At 42.5% G+C, this 17,060-nt stretch overlaps 1 long non-coding RNA gene across 1 annotated transcript; it reads left to right on the top strand.

Annotated features, from left to right (window-relative positions):
• The first annotated feature begins 1,132 nt into the window (after positions 1-1,132).
• On the top strand, positions 1,133-2,465 carry LOC121999890. The gene is made up of 3 exons (XR_006116818.1): positions 1,133-1,786; positions 1,878-1,978; positions 2,405-2,465. It is a non-coding gene; the product is annotated as an uncharacterized LOC121999890 (long non-coding RNA).
• The last annotated feature ends 14,595 nt before the right edge of the window (positions 2,466-17,060 follow it).

Genomic DNA, 17,060 nt, shown 5'->3' with positions numbered 1-17,060 from the left:
GCACTCAGCTCTGTTTCGGTATAACTTTCCATCTACAAATAGATGGACAGTCAGAGCGGACCTTTCAGACTCTAGAGGATTTGCTGAGATTGTGTGTGTTGGATTTTGGAGGCAGTTGGGAGGACCATCTGCCATTTGTAGAGTTCGCCTACAACGACAGCTTTCTTTTGGCTATCCAGATGGCACGTTGAAGCGATGTAAGGTAGGTCTTATAGGACACCCACCCTCTGGGATGAGGTTGGGGAGACCCAGTTGTGGGGACCTCATAGAGCTCAGCATGACGCAGAGTTGGTCCGTACTATCAGACGGAGAATGTTAGAGGCACAGGATCGCCAGAAGAGTTATGCTGATCGGAGACGCAGACCACTAGAGTTTTCTGTTGGCGACCATGTATTTCTGCGAGTTTCACCCACGAAAGGAGTGAAGAGATTTGATCTCAGAGGTAAGCCAGCTCCGCAATACATTGGATCTTTCCAGATCTCGGAAAGGATTGGAGTAGTAGCTTACCGGTTGACACTGCCACCGTCCCGGGCAGTCGTTCACGACGTATTCCACGTATCTATGCTGAGGAGATATGTACTCGGCCCGACACATGTACTGACAGATGTCTCAGTTCCTATTCAGTCTGACGTCACTTATGAGGAGGTTCCGGTACGGATTCTAGACCGGGAAGAGCATTAGTTGCGGAACAAGACTATCCGACTGGTTAAAGTCGGATGCCAGTATCATTTGGACGAGGAGGTTATTTGGGAGCTTGAGGATATTATCCGAGCTCGATACTCCATTTTTCACTTGAGGATGTGATTTAATTTACCGTTCAGCATTTATACTTTCTATATCTGTTGTTAGTACTTGCTGATGGTAGATGACGAAATTTGGGGACCAAATTTTTATTAGTGGGGGAGAATGTAAAATACCGGAAATAGGCGAATATTAATAAGGGAATTTTTCAGAATTTTTGGAAATTTTTCTGGAATTTTTCGGAGCTCGTACAGACGAGTTAACGGGGGATAAAAACGGGGGCCAGAAAAACCTGTTTAGGTTACCCCGTTTAAGTGAGGAAATGTTTATATTTACATTTCCTTTTTCTTTATTTTCTTTTCTTTCCTTTTGTTTTTTTTTTTCCGCGTGCCCGAGTTCTTTTTCCCCCGATCCCGATTCTCTTCTTCCTTTCTTCTCTTTCCCTCACGCGAGCCCTAACCGGCGCCGCAAATCGCCGGTTCCTCCCTCTCCTCTGCCGACGCCGACGACGCCAAGGACCAAAGAGCTGGCGGCTGAGTTTCGCCTTTCCTCTCCCTCTTCCTTCTCGGTGCCCTAATCTTTGCTTCGCTGCCCAGTCGAGCCACCGGCCGCCAACACTGTGCCTTGCTGACGCCGTCACACTCGCCGGGGAGATCCCAGTGGCCGACCCTCCCCTGTGCCCTAGCACCACAGTAGTGCCACTGCCGAGCCTCTCCCTCTTCGTGAGTTGCGGCCGCACCATCAAAGGATTTCAGCGTAGATCACCGGCGTAGATGCATTCTGAGCACCCGTTGCCAATGTCGAGCCCTCAGCCCTAGCACCTCCTCTTCCTCGGATTCATGCTTAGTGTCGTCGCTTGATTGGGCTGATGCTCCACCATCTCTGTGCTCTAGCTTGGATTCACTACCGATCCTTGGATCGCATTGCCTTCTCCACCCGAGCGGTTTCCACTGCGCTAGTTACCATTGGTTCTTTCTTCACTCATCTCACTTATCTGCTTTTGTTGAATTGCTTGCAGAGATGAAACTGCCGGCACAGAAATTGGGTAAGTCATTTTGGTTTTGGATTTATAGAGATCTGAATTCCAATTTTTTTGTATAAGAGGTTTGTGCTAAGTTGGTGGGTGATGGCTGTAGCTCCGGCTTTGCCTTGGTAGCAGCTTTACGGTAGCTTTGGCCATGAATTTCTGTCTGCAAGTATCTCTTCCGTGGCTCAACTGAGGAGTCTCCAAATCTAGGTGAGTTTTGGAAGATGAATTAAATGATTTCTATGGTTTGAGCAATGAAATGTCTAAGTATTAGATCAGTGCTGGTTTTGTTCAGTTTCAACAGATTTGACAGAACTAACCATGTGACATTAGGTAGATCAGGATTTGAGTTATTGGTATTGCTTGTTATTAGGTAAGCATAGGGTTAATTACATTAACTTCTGTGTAGGCCCTGTATGGTGTTTTACTTGGCAGACATGGTTGGTGAGAGCACTAACCACTGTGATCTTCCTTTTTGGTTTGATCCTAAGATAAGGTTTAATGAATACAATCAATTATGTTGGTTGATTTGGATGATGTGATTAGGGTTTTACCCTAAATTAGTCGTACGGATTTTTATTTAGCTATTTAATGAATTGTTAGCTAAATAAAAATGTATATGTATTATTGACACAGGACTTTGACGCGAGACGAGCATCTCGATGTCGGATTGGACCGGATACGATACTCTCATTGGAGGCGGGTACCTCTTGACTTATCTTTTATGATATTGTCATTGGATATGCATAGTATTTTATAACTACATGCAATGAACATGTTTGCCTTTGGTATGTCACTGTTTGATATCCATAGCATGTTAGGTTTGTCACCTGTGATTATATCTCGTGATTTGTTGCCATGATTATCTTGTTACCATGAGTATCTTAGTTTCTAGAGTGACATACCATGCTTACTGAGGTTAGGACTAGGATTTGGATTGTTGTTTCTGGCCTGTGTATCTAGATTATCTGATACTTAGGTTTTTGTGCCATATCAGATTTGTGTACCTCTATTTGTATATCATATATGATTCGGGTGTTTAGACCCTGATTCTTTGATCTGTGTATATTGTTGGTACATATGCTATGGAAGAGGGATATGATTTGGGTCTAGGTTGTTATACCTTAGAGGACTTGTATACCCTAGATCCGTGGATTTGACTTACTGATACCTGTGGTACCCATATTATGTATATATGGATTTTTCTATCTTGATCGGGATATTCCATACTTATTATGTTCGGGACATAGGGTTATTGATATTCTATCGACTATGTACTCTAGATCTTGGTATGTGACCATCGCTTTACAGTACCCATTTTGTATGTATGGATATGGTTATGTTGATCGGTTTTGCCATGCTTAGTGTCATGCATCATGATTGCATCTTTGTCGATAGTCGACTCCATTGTCGTTGAGCACATCATTACATGGATCTGCACACCACCACTCATGGGTTAGTGGTCGATTCGAGCGGTGTGTGTTGCGGCGGGGACTTTGTTTGGCTCGTTGGTCGCTTCATGGGTAGTGTGACATGGCGTGTTAGCGGCGAGGATTCCTCCCGTCATCGTGTCTGGGAGTTGAGAGCATTGAGCTCCCCATTTATGATTTGGGGTCACGGGGCGGAGTACTCGGACATCCGTCCACTCGGTCATCGGGAGGCGATGTGACGAGTGCAGTTGTCACCCTACCCACTCGGTCTCGCCATTTGTGTGTGAGATGGCTGAGCGTCGGGGGTGACCGGGACGCATCATTGACATCATATGCATTGATGCATTTATTTCTTGTGATTGTGTTTCCTGCATTTATTTGCTGCGTTTGGTTGGATGCATATGTTTGACATGCATCCAGGGTTTCTAAACTTTTGACCCTTTTGTTTAGATAGGGTGAGCGAGGACTTCTTAGTTACCTTTCGGTTTTGCATCTTTCCTAGATATATGATTAGGAAGCTGTATTCCATGTTTATTGTTGTTAGATATATCTTACTAGGCATGTCTATTGGTATTCGCTGAGTTGTTGAACTCACCCCCGTGGACTCTATATTTTTCAGGTACCAGGTTATTTATGGTGTCGCTTGGAGCATCCTGTCTGCTGGTCCCCACGTCACATCAGAGGACTTATCGATTTCACGTATGTTTTGTTTGTTTATGTATCAGTTTGTTTAGCTCTGTACTCCGGTTTGTTTTTGGAGTGTTGATGTCGTTATGTGGTATTTTGTATTTGTTATTGGTTGTGTAAGCCTAGCCGGCTAGCAGTTTTGTGTTTTGGTTTTGTTACAGCCGAGTGGGCTGAATTTGATATTAACTGCGTGGTGTTTGTTTTCTTTTATTGTTATTATTCCAGCCGCATGTGGCTGAGGTATATAGTGCTTGTAGAAAAGTTTCAGATTGTCCGCCGTACAGGGGAGATGCTGCCGAAATTTCTTCGGACAGAGACTCCTCTGGGGCGTGACAAAACTTCCTTTTATGGATGGCTATAGGAAATTATTTAGGAGCGTGTGATCTTCTCCAACTGAAGGGGCACAATCCTATTTAATGGACTTAGTATCAAGTAATGGTATACACTTAGACGCATTCAATAGTATCCTCCCTAACAGAGTCACTGCTATTGTATTGTGTGACTAAAGTGAAACCAACTATTAATTTTATTTGTCATAAAGTTATGATGACAAGATAATAAAATTAATAGGTCACACCCTCCTCTTACAAATGATGAAGTTGTATACGTCCACACTAATGTGGCATGCAATATTCACGGTGATTTGAGGTGTTGGTTAATTTAAAATAGTATTGTTTGAGGAATCAATATTATTCTAAATTTAGAGTCTTGACCAAAGTTTATTTTTGTGATTCTTAGGATGACTTTCAACCCACTAGCCATTATACTGAAAGAGAACAAACTTACTGGTCCCAACTATATTGATTGGAAAAGAAACTTGGACATTGTTCTTACTGCTGAAAGCTATAAGTTTGTACTGATTGAGGCTTGCCCTGATGCACCTGACGGTGAATCTACCCCAGAGGAGATTGAGTATCATAAGAAATGGGTAAAAGCTGATAAGATAGCGCGGTGTTACATTTTGGCATCAATGTCAAATGTATTACAACATCAGCATCAAGATTTACCAACAGCTTATGATATAATAAACAATCTCAAAGAACTCTTTGGGCACCAGAGTCAGACTGCTAGGCAAGAGGCAATGAGAAAGCTAATGACAGCCACCATGTCTGAGGGGACACCCATAAGGGATCATATCCTCAAAATGATGGCTTATCTGAATGAAATACAAGTCCTTGGAGGAGAAATCGATGGGGAAACCCAGGTCGATATAATTCTCCAAACGCTACCTAGAAGTTTTGAGCAGTTCCGCCTGAACTATAATATGAACAAAAGAGAATATACGTTGGCGGAACTTCTAACAGAACTACAGGCAGCAGAAGGAATATTTCGTCACAGTTCTCAGATTCACTATGCTGAAAATGGATCTACTTCTAAGTCGAAAGGCAAGAAGAAGAAGAAACAGGTCTTTTCAGCAAAGAAGGTGAATAAACCTTAAAGTACAGGACAGAAAGCTGGAATGAAGAAGCTGAAGGGCAAGTGCTTCATCTGCAAGCAGTCTGGACATTGGAAAGCAGACTGTCCTCGTAGGAACCAGAACAATAAAGGTATATCTCATACTCTAGTAGTTGAAACATGTTTAGCGATGTTATCTACCAGCACCTGGTGTGTAGATACGGGAGCCACTGTTTAACGACCCACCTTCTACACTACTACTACTCTCTAAAGGTGGACGCTACTTAACTACTGACTTTACTTAACCGGTGTGATTAAAAACCACATGGAAACCCTTTCGAAAAATTTCGGCAGAGTCTCCCCTGTACCGGTGACCATATTCAACAATACATGCAATATATATACTCAGCCACAAGCGGCTGGAACACATAACATTCAACCACGCAGTATAATAATTTTAACTCAGCAACAATAAAGGAAAACTAATCCATAACCACAACTGAATAGCAAATATAGTATTAAGTGTCCTTATAAACAGTTATCAAATTTCCTTAACACATAAAGACTTAATTAACTCAAAGAAACCAATCATAATTCATTTTATTCGCAAGGATCCCTAGGACTTCCATAGTGCAGACATCACACACCCCTCTTGCATCTCCTTGTCGCCTTCCTTCATATTAGCTTTCCTTTTTCTTTATCTGCAGTAGGAGGAAATGCAGACTATAAGCAAAATGCTTAGTGAGCGCTATCTAACTCACAAAATCTCGATATGCATGTATATAAATAAAAGAAACATGCTAAAACTGAATGCTAACATGTAAAGCTACTCATACTTATAAATAGCAAAGAAATCAACTAACTGAAAAGCTAACATATAAAGCTAAACATGCTCATCAACTAGCAAATAAATAACATGTAAGAAACTAAACATGTAAAAGCTGCTAGCATAAAACAAAGCTAAACTTGCTGATCTTTAAAACAAAGTGAAACTTACTTCATTTACTCTAATCTTATTCTTTTATTTCACTTGTTTAAAATTTATACTTTAATACTTGAAAATAATAATCAACTTCTCTTGGGCCCAGGCTTAGTACCATCTTATGCGCGTTCCCTAATAGGTTGGGGTAGCGAATCCCCAAACTACAAGAGACTTCTACCAGGGCCAAGACCGTGGAATTGGACACCTGGATTTGTTTAACGACAACCTTGGAAGTCGGGTACTAGCCTCTTCTTAAAAAGTAAAATACTTATTATCTTAACTTACTTCTTCTTTAAATGCCTTGGCATTTTAATAGCATCTTATGTGCCAAAAGCCCTAAAGTCTTGACTTTGGGATTTACTTAAGGCCTTGGCCTTTTCTTTCTTTTTACTTGTTAATGCTACTAAAAGAATTTGATAGAACTCTTATTTTCCCACTAGAATACATGGTTGTTCATGCTTATTAAAATAGCAAATGAAAACTAAAGAAACTGCTCATGTGTATCTAGTAATAAAGAAAACTGATCATGCTCAACTCATAGCAATTAAAAACTGCACATGCTCAATAATAGCAAATGAAAACTAGAAAATCTGCATATAAGACTAATACAAATCTGCACTGTGAATGTTACAAAATTCTGCAAACATTCCTACCTCGAGAGGAAACTATTGAGGCATATATGCACCTAAGAAAAGTAGGCTGAATTCTATACCAAAATCATGCCTAATGAGCTAGAGAAAAATGGATATTACTTCTACTTAAACTCGATGTTCACTAACTACTCAGCTAAATCCCTAGCAACCATTCTGCACAATAAATTACAACATAAAGGAATCAAGCTTGCTGAATTCTTGCAACAGAACACTTGGAACAGAATACTAGCAACATCAACTACGGTTTCATTCCAACATCAACAGAATACTTGGAACAGGATACTTGAATCAAGCTTGCTGAATTCTTCCACTAAACCTGTTGGAAACTTGGAACCTATATAAAGCTTGTTTCGTTCCAAAATCAAAACCCATATCTAGCAACATGATACTAATTCTAGCTGCCACAGAATTTAAAAGGAAGAAAACCAAGAATGCATGCTACTAAACTTCAATTAAACAGAACCCTAATCAAAAAGGGAACAACTTGGCAGCAACCAACACAAGCAACCCGAAACTACAAGTCTTCCCCTGTTCAATGTCAACTGCCCTATATCTAAAGGAACAAGAATGCCTAGTTCATACAATTATTTCCCTTCTTTGAAGTGCACGGCAGCAAACACACAAGCGATTACACAGCATGCTTCAAAAATCAAACTCACGGCAATAGCATAAAACCAAAATCCTTAAATCACGGCAGCAAGGAAAACAAATCTCGGAGCTATCCTACTGCAGGTGAGTAGCGACTCACCTTAGGCTTTCCTTGACTTACAACCGACGGCAGCTTCTAGGGTTTGCGGAGAGATGAAGATCCCGACGGCTTCTTTGCGTCCGCGAGCTCCCCACGACGAGAAGGTCACGGTTGAGTGAAGACCGGCTGGAAAAAGGCCTAGCTCCGTCGCCTTCTCCGCCCGAACAGTGGAGTCGCCGCCGCCGTCGGCGTTCGCGAGAGAGAAGAAAATTTTGAGAGAAATTGTTTGATTTTCCGAAAAGAAACCTAAATTCCTTTTCTTATACTAGGGTTTAAACCGAACTATACCTTAAATCAATTTGTTCTCATATCTAGTTAACAAATCGAGCATAGCTCGGTTGGTCGGGCCGAGTTCTGCTTGGGCCGAGGAGCTGGGTTCGAACCCTAGCTTCTACAAACTTATTTTTCTTTTATTTTATTTTATTTTTAAAACTTCTTCCTCTGGGTAAAAATACCAAACAAACTCCAAAAATTGCATAAAAATACTCTAAAAATTCCTTAAAATCTCTAGAATATTTTAAAAGTATTTCCAAATATTTTTAAGGATATTTAGAACTCAAAATAGGAAAAATTGGGTCGTTACACACTGATCATGTCTGCAATTCTTTGCAGGGGTTCCAGGAAATTCGACGACTATTTAATGGAGAGATAACTATCTACATGGGCAATGCTAGTAAGGTGGCAGCTGTTACAGTGGGAGACGTCTACTTATCTTTTGATAGGAATAGAAATTTGATTTTAAGAAATTGTCTTTATGTACCCAGTTTTAGAAAGAATTTAATTTCAGTTTCTAAACTGTATTTGGATGGGTATTCAGTTTCCTTTAGTAACAATGTCGTTATAAAGAGAAATAAGGTGATTATCTGTTCTGGTGCATTAGTTGACAATTTATACACTTTAAATCCAATTTCTCCCACAAAGTAAAATATGGAAATTAATAACACATCTTCTAACTCTAATAAGAGAAAAGAACCTTCGGAGATGAACCAAACGTATCTTTGGCATCTAAGGCTTGGACATATTAACTTAAGTAGAATTCAAAGGCTTGTAGCCGATGGACTCTTGGGTTCATTAGAGTTGGAAAACTTTCCAACATGTGAATCTTGCTTGGAAGGAAAAATGACCAAGAGACCTTTTAAGGCCAAGGGGTATAGAGCCAAAGATGCATTAGAACTGGTTCATTCTAATTTGTGTGGTCCTATGTCTATCCAGGCAAGAGGTGGTTATGAATACTTCGTCTCCTTTATAGATGATTATTCAAGATACGAATACATTTACCTGATGCGCCGCAAGTCTGAATGCTTTGACAAGTTCAAAGAATATAGGGTTGATGTGGAGAAACGTCTTGGTAAAAGTATCAAGACACTATGGTCTGACCGTGGTGGCGAATACCTCTTTGGAGAGTTTAGGAATTACTTATCAGAAGTCGAGATTCAATCCCAATTGACTGCACCTGGTATGCCCCAGCAGAATAGTGTGGCAGAATGAAGGAATAGGACTCTTATGGGAATGGTTAGATTGATGATGAGTTATTCAGAATTACCAAATTCGTTTTGGGGATATGCTTTAGAAACAACAGTGTACATTCTGAATATGGTACCTTCTAAAACAGTTCCTTCTACTCCCATGGAATTATGGAATGGGTGTAAGCCTAATCTGAATCATATCCGGATATGGGGTAGTCTAGCACATGTGCTGAAGGGAGATACTGACAAGTTGGAATCACGTACAGAAGTTTGGCTATTTGTGGGATATCCTAAGGGAACGAAAGGTGGTTTGTTTTATAATCCTAAAAATCAGAAGATCATTGTTAGCACCAATGCTTGATTTTTAGAAGAAGATTATGTAATGAACCATAAGCCCATGAGTGAAATAATTCTAGAAGAAATTAGAGAGGGCACGTCTACTTTAGTACCAACAGTACAAGATGAAGTACCACAAGAAACTGCAACACGAGTCACACATGATACACAACCAGAGACAGTGTCTCGTCGTAGTGGGAGGGTTGTCAGGCAACTTGAGAGATTCATGTTTTTAGGAGAATCTTCGGACTTGATCCCGGGTAAACATGAACCTGATCCCCGAACATATGACGAAGCACTCCAAGATATAGATGCAGTATCTTGGCAAAAGGTAATGAATTCCGAAATAGAATCTATGTATTCTAATAAGGTCTGGGAGCTTGTAGAACCACCTGATGGTGTAAAAGCCATTGGATGCAAGTGGATCTACAAAAGGAAAAGAGAGACAGATGGGAAGGTAGAAACCTTCAAAGCAAGGCTTATTGCGAAAGGGTATACTCAGAAAGAGGGAATCGATTATGAGGAGACTTTTTCACCGGTAGCCATGCTTAAGTCTATCCGGATACTCTTATCCATTGCCGCTCATATTGTAACGACCCGCCTTCTAACTAAGCTGTAAGGCCGGACCGCCATATTATGCTGTGCTAAACTATATCCATGACCATCACTAAATCTAGATGCGGAAGCTGTACTATTTAAAACTTTGCTAAGCTCTTATCATTTCTTTATTCTATATGTGCTAAGGGGTGTAATCTAAACTATTCATGACATATTTTACATCCCCCATGGTCAAGGAACTGATCTAAGGGTCTTCCGGCTGTTGACAGGCCTCCCAATTGATCCATGTATCGATTGGAATGGTCTAATCGATCCAATGATCGACCCAGCATGCTACTGTATATGGAACTTAGGTTGGATCGATCCAGTGATCGATCCAACACGCTACTGTGCTCGGGACAATATTCTGGATCGATCGGCTGATCGATCCAGACTGGCCAATCGATCCAGTGATCGATTCCAGTGCTCTCTGTTCGCGGGAGGATTTCCCGATCGATCGAACGATCGATCCCTGAACTTCCTGTTTGCGACAAAATGCGACTGGATCGATCGGTTGATCGATCCAGAAGCTTACTGTTCGCGGAACCAGGCTCCCAATCGATCCACTGATCGATTGAGGGCCCCCAATCGATCCACTGATCGATTGGGGTTTCTGATTTCGCAGCAAAACTCTGATTTCAGCACTATTTCGTGCCAAACTCAACTACAGGAGTTCTATAACAACTGGAAACATACTAATAACACCTAACTAGGATTATGAGCATAAGTACTAACAATCTAAGCAAGTCTTTCATGAGTCAAGGCATTAAAATAACTAGAAATGCAGAAAATAACATTATATAAAAACTAAAGTCTTAGTTTGCTAATTTCTCCAAGATCTTTATTCCAGGTTCCATCCACACACATCTTCACCGTTGCATTGACCTCCAGCCTCCGCTAGTCCATCTTCCCTTTACCTTTATCTGCAGTATAAGAAAAATAGTATCTGTAAGCTTGAGAGCTTAGTAAGAAACCATCTACCTCACTAAAACATGCATACGATGCAAATTATGTTTTTAAAACATGCTATTTGAAATACATTCTGAATATGCTAAGCATGGCATCGCATACAACACATAGAAGCAAAACTAATCATGGAAATAAAGCTAATTATAAACTAGCATATTGTATCAATAGAAAACTGAACTGATACACAAACTGAACTAAGTTAATTCTAAACTAATGCTAAAGCTGTACTGAATCCACATAACTATTTGTAAAGTTTTGAAAACTATTTTCATAAATAGATTAAAATAATAATCATGCTGCTGTTTGGGCCCGGCAACTGTACTTGCTATGCGCGTATCCCTAACTAGACCCGGGTTTGCAAGTCCCGAATTTAGTAGGGTTACTAGGTTATCTAAACCTAGAGACGACAATGGGAGCCCAACCCAATGGATATCTAATCCAGTACAGTGCCACTAAGAAAGTAAAATACTGAACATAAGCTAATAATTCTTGTCTTGCTTTTACTAGGTTGTCTAAACCCAGAACTAGGTTATCTAAACCTAGAGGCGACTGTGGGAGCCCACCCATTGGACATCTAGTCCTGTAATAGCTGTAGCAAGACTAAATGAGCTATAAAAATGCTTCTATTGCATTTATCTAGGCTACCAAAATGCCTAAGTTGCATTTTAACTGTGCTAACAATTTAATCGGACACCTGCTGTGCGCTAATTCGCATCCTTTGTGTCGAAAATCTACATACTACTAAACTGAAGCATAAATTCATACGAAAGCTACTTATACTGTAGGTGAGGGGTTTCTTACTTCCTGTTCGAATTTTCTTACAAATCTAATCGCTAGGTTTTCCGGAGGAGAGATCTCTTCGACGATCTTCTCGCGTATATGCGTTCCTCTCGCGGAGGGGAGCGTCCTCGTGTCGGAGTCGTTGCCGGAAGGTGCTCCTAGAGCCTAGGGGACGGAACCCTAGCCCTTGCTTGGTGCGCCGAGAGAAGGAGGAGGAGAGGGAGGGGGCGGCGTGAGGTTAGGGTGAGGAGGAAAGTCACGAATAAAATCCAATAACTCTTCTTTTAATTTCCTATTTATATTAAGTGGTTAAATTTACCCAACTCAAATATAAATATAATTGTTTCCCTTCCCTTTCAGCACGGCCCTGCTGGGTTCACTTGGTTACTAGAGTCCGCTATAAGTCGTAGGACCCAATAGGTCTCGGGTTCAAAACCCGCGTAGGCTATTTTACGACCCTATTTATTTTTGCTACTTCCTCTACTCTAAAAATTCCCTAAAAATATTCTAAAATTCTAGGAAAAATCATAGAATATTTCTAAAAATAATTTTGAGAATTTTCGGGCATTACAATCCCCCATACCTTATAAAAAGTTCATCCTCGAACTTAGAATAACTCTGGGTACTTCTGTCTCATACTAGCTTCTGTCTCCCAAGTTGCCTCTTCTGCTGTGTGATTTTGCCAAATGACTTTTACTAATGGTACCTCCTTGTTCCGCAATTTCTTAACTGCTCGATCTACTATCTGAGTAGACCGACTATCATAGCTGAGGTCTTCACGGACTTGTACCGACTGAGGCTCAATCACCTGGGTGGCATCTGGGATATGCTTCTTCAGCATAGAGACATGAAATACATTATGGATGGCTGACATCTCCTGTGGTAGCTCTAGCTCATATGCTACCTTGCCAACTCTTCTAGTGATAAGGTATGGTCCCACATATCTGGGACTCAATTTGCCCTTCTTCCCAAAACGCATTACTCCCTTCATGGGAGCTACTCTGAGGAACACTGAATCCCCAACTGAAAACTCTAAGGGTCTGCGCCGTGTATCAGCATAGCTTTTCTGGCGGCTCTGAGCTATCTCTATCCTCTGGCGGATCTGCTGTATAGCTGCTGTGGTGTCTGCTACTAGATTTGTCTGGAGTTCTAGTTCCTTCTGTTCACCACTCTCATACCAGCAGATTGGAGATCTACACCTCCGCCCATAGAGAGCCTCGTAAGGTGCCATGCCGATAGTGGCATGATAGCTGTTGTTGTATGCAAATTCTGCTAAGCTCAGATATTTGCACCAACTTCCTTTGAAATCTAGGGCACATGCTTGGAGCATATCTTCGAGTACCTGATTTACTCGCTTTGTTTGACCATCTGTTTGAGGATGGAAGACTGTGCTAAACTTTAACTTAGTGCCCAAAGCTGACTGTACACACTCCCAGAAGTGTGATGTGAACCTACCGTCCCTGTCTGAAATAATGGTTCGTGGGACTCCATGTAATCTAACGATCTCCTTGAGATACAACTGAGCTAGCTGCTCCATGGAGTAGGATATCCTGATAGCTAAGAAGTGAGCTGATTTAGTCAATCTGTCGACTATTACCCAGATGGTATCAAAACCATTCGTGGTTCTGGGTAGTCCCACTATGAAGTCCATGGAAATATCTTCCCACTTCCATTCTGGAATCTGAATAGGCTGTAAAACTCCTCCTGGTCTCTGATGTTCTGCCTTGACCCTCTGACAGGTCAGACAGGTGCCAACATATCTAGCGATGTCTCTCTTCATCCCGGGCCACCAAAAACATCTCTTCAGGTCCTGGTACATTTTGGTGGAGCCAGGATGCATCGTGTATGGAGTCCTGTGAGCCTCATCTAAGATCTTCCTGCGTAGTTCCTCCTGATCTGGAACATAAAGTCTGTCACCAAAGTACAATACCCCACTATTGGTCATTCTGAACTCTCCACTTTCTGATTCTGCTAACCCTTGCTTGATTTTCTGAATTTCAGGATCCTGTTCCTGAGCTATCTGGATGTCACCAAGCAGGGTAGATGCTAAGGTCATAGTAGAGAGCTGCCCCACTATGAGTTCGAGTCCGAAATCTGTGATCTCCTTCTGTAGGGGCGGTGACATGGCTGCTAGGGATAGTAAGGTAGCACTGGACCTTCTGCTAAGTGCATCTACTACCTTATTAGCTTTTCCTGGGTGGTAGAGGATGTCTATGTCATAGTCCTTGACCAGCTCTAGCCATCTGCGCTGTCGCATATTCAGATCCTTCTGAGTGAAGAAATACTTCAGACTCTGATGATCTGTGTACACTCTACACTGAGCTCCATACAGGTAATGTCTCCAAATTTTGAGAGCGAACACGACTGCTGCAAGCTCAAGATCATGAGTAGGATAGTTCCTCTCATAGTCTTTGAGTTGTCTGGAGGCATAGGCGATCACCTTGCCATTTTGCATCAACACTGCTCCTAGTCCTAATTTAGAGACATCACTATAAATGTCAAAGCTGCATGTGTTTCCTGGTAGAGTCAGAATAGGTGCACTGGTCAATCTCCTCTTTAACTCGCTAAAGCTGTTCTCACAATCCTCTGTCCACTGAAACCTTCTGTTCTTTCTGGTAAGAGCTGTCAGTGGGGAGGCTATCCTGGAGAAATCTTCTACAAACTTTCTGTAATAACCTGCTATTCCCAGAAAGCTTCTGATCTCACTGGCGTTCTTGGGTCTTTTCCAACTACTCACAGCTTCTATCTTACTGGGGTCTACCATGATACCATCCTTTGAGATGATGTGACCCAGGAAGGACACCTGATCTAACCAAAATTCACATTTCGTACACTTGGCGTACAGCTGGTTCTGCTGAAGGGTCTGCAATACTATTCTTAGGTGCTCGGCGTGTTCTTCCTGAGTTCCTGAATAGATAAGGATGTCATCGATGAATACGATAACAAACTTATCTAAGTATTCTCTGAATACCCTGTTCATGAGGTCCATGAAAGTAGCTGGAGCATTTGTCACGCCAAAGGGCATGACTACGAACTCGTAGTGTCCGTATCTAGTCCTGAATGCTGTCTTGGGTATATCCCATTTTTTAACTTTCACCTGATGATAACCTGATCTGAGGTCTATTTTCGAGAACACTGCTGCTCCCTTTAGCTGATCAAACAGGTCATCAATTCTAGGGAGAGGATACCTGTTCTTGATTGTGACTTGATTCAGTGCCCAATAATCTATACACAGGCACATGCTCCCGTCCTTCTTCTTCACGAACAATACAGGTGCTCCCCATGGTGAGTGACTAGGACGTATGAAGCCCTTGTCAAGCAACTCCTGTAGTTGCTCATGGAGTTCCTTTAGTTCTGCTGGAGCCATGCGATAGGGTGCTTTGGAGATAGGATTTGTACCGGGAATGAGTTCTATCTCAAATTCAATCTCCCTGTCTGGTGCTAGGCCTTGTAACTCCTCAGGGAAGACTGCTGGGTAGTCACATACGACTCGGACCTCTGCTAGCTGTTGGTCCTTGTCCTGTCTGGTATTGACTACATGTGCTAGGAATCCCGTACATCCTGAATCCATTAATTTCTGTGCTCTTAGAGCTGAGAGAAACTTCTTGGCCTTTCTCTTTGGTTCTCCGATGTACTCGAACTGTACTTCTGCTTCCGGTTGGAATACGACTTTCTATTTACGGCACTCTATAGAGGCACTGTATCTGATCAGGAAGTCCATTCCAAAGATAACATCATAATTAGTCATTTCTAGCACTATCAGATCACAAAAGAGTTCTCTGTCTGCTATAATGACTGGCACTGCTCTGAGCCAGTGCGTGGATGTCATAATTTCTCCTGAAGGTAGTGTTGTCAAAAACTGACCACGGAGTACCTCTGGGGGTACCGCTACCCTTTCGGCGAACGCCCTGGATATATAAGAATGGGTTGCCCCAGTATCGAATAAGACAGTTGTACTTTGCTGTAAAATACTGATCTGACCTGTGACAACCGTCGAGGCATTCGCTACATCCTCTCTGGTGAGTGAGTAAATCCTCGCATTGGTCGTAGCTGGAGGGGCTTCTAGTCTGCCCTGGCTGATGTGTGGACCATCTAAAACGGCCTGCATCTGATGTAGCTGTGTTGGCTAGCCTCCATACTGTATCGGCTGTGGTTGAGGAAGACTTGTCTTGTTCGGGCATTGCTTAGCCATATGCCCTTCTTGTCCACATTCAAAGCATCCTCGTGTGCCCTTGCGACAAACTCCTGGGTGAAATTTCCCACAAGTAGCACATTTGGGATAACTAGGCTGTTTGCTGGCTGGTCCTCCCTTTGGGTAACTCCCTGGTTTGCGCTTGTTGCTGGAGTTCCCTTTCCAGTTAGAGCTGTGACCCTGTTGTTTCTGAGTACCTGAGCCTCCTTGCCCTTTGGACTCTGAGAGGACTTGCTTCTGCTGCTTGATATTATTCTGGTAGTGCTCGGTGGTCAGAGCACTGCTGACTAGTTCTTCGGTGGTTTGCGGCCTATGAATGCCGCCAGCCACGTTCATCGCTATTTCCGGCCTCAGCATCTTGAGCATCAACCGAACTCGTTCTTTTTCTGTGCTGACTAGTTCAGGGCATAGGCGAGCCAATCTGTTGAATTTCTTCACGGCTTCCTCCACTGAAAGGTTGCCCTGGCGAAACTCCGTGAACTCGTCGTAGTGGCGGTTCGTGACCCGCATGTGAAAGAACTCTTCGAAGAATTCTTTCTCGAAGTCAGCCCATGTCATCTGGTTTACTGGGCGCTTCGCTCTAATTCTCTCCCACCACATACGTGCATCTCCGGTCAAGCAGAAGGAGGCGCACTTCACCTTCTCATGTTCTGGCCAGTCCAGAAGCTCCATCGTACTCTCCAGTGTTTTGAACCAGGCCTGAGCATCCCATGGTTCACTAGTGCCTGAGAAATTCTCTGGCTTGACTCTCTGCCACTGGATCAGATAGGCTTCTTTTCTTGCCTCTGTTGCTGGGGCTACTGGTGCTGTAGGCTGGACTGATGGAACCTTTAAGACTACTGGCGTTGCTAAGTTTGGTTCCGGGGTGACTGTGGGAGTATTCTGCTGATTAGCCTTTAAGGTGGCTATCTCCTGTTGCTGTTCAGCTAGCTGCTGCTGTAACTGAGCCACTAATGCTGTAAGGTCTGAGGGAGGCACTGAACTGCCTGCCTCGTGCTGGGGCTTAGTAGCTGGTGCCCTTCTAGCTGGGCGTCCTCTTGCCATTTCTAAAGGAAAA

The sequence above is a fragment of the Zingiber officinale genome, chromosome 7A, assembly GCF_018446385.1.
Source record: "Zingiber officinale cultivar Zhangliang chromosome 7A, Zo_v1.1, whole genome shotgun sequence".
Taxonomy (NCBI): Eukaryota; Viridiplantae; Streptophyta; class Magnoliopsida; order Zingiberales; family Zingiberaceae; genus Zingiber; species Zingiber officinale.
This window is presented reverse-complemented; position numbering and strand designations above follow the sequence as displayed.